Source organism: Aquarana catesbeiana, linkage group LG02 (assembly GCF_042186555.1).
Source record: "Aquarana catesbeiana isolate 2022-GZ linkage group LG02, ASM4218655v1, whole genome shotgun sequence".
Classification (NCBI taxonomy): Eukaryota; Metazoa; Chordata; class Amphibia; order Anura; family Ranidae; genus Aquarana; species Aquarana catesbeiana.
Window position 1 is genome coordinate 286444952 of NC_133325.1, and position 657 is coordinate 286445608.

Genomic DNA, 657 nt, shown 5'->3' on the forward strand with positions numbered 1-657 from the left:
AGTGAAAATAGAATACTGTGCATCTAGGATCTGATTAGAAATGGTAAATATGTGAACAGGTTTAAATACACTTAACACGGCTAAATCTTCTTTAGAGGCTGGTTTTACACCAGATACAGTCCGGTGCATTTTCTTTTCTGCATCAAAAATGCATAAAAAGTAGATTATATGGGTTAAAGTGGCCTAATTTACACGAGTGCAGTCAGTTCCAGTGTGTTTCGGTGCAGAAAAAAAAGTAGAACATGCTTAATTTTTTCTGCACATAACTGTACTAGAATGCAGAAAAATGCAGAAAAAAATGCACTGAAATGCATCTAAATGCATTAAAAATGCATTACAGCAACAAACACCTCACAAAATAACAAAAAACAGGAAACTGAGAAAAAATGAGGGGGAAATGCATTGAAAACACATAAAAAATGCATGAAAAACTCACTGACACACAGCAAAAATGCAGCAAAATATCATCAAAAATGTGCATGCAGAAACTCATCCAGACTGCTTTTATGTGGTGTGAACTTGCCCTAAACCAGGAATATTTAAATGTGGAAAAAAGTGATCAGGGAAGTATAGAAGTTGGTACACAGATTTTAATCTTTATAAAGTTCTATCTATTATTTATTTTCTATTTAAAAATGATACCCAATAAAAGAATGC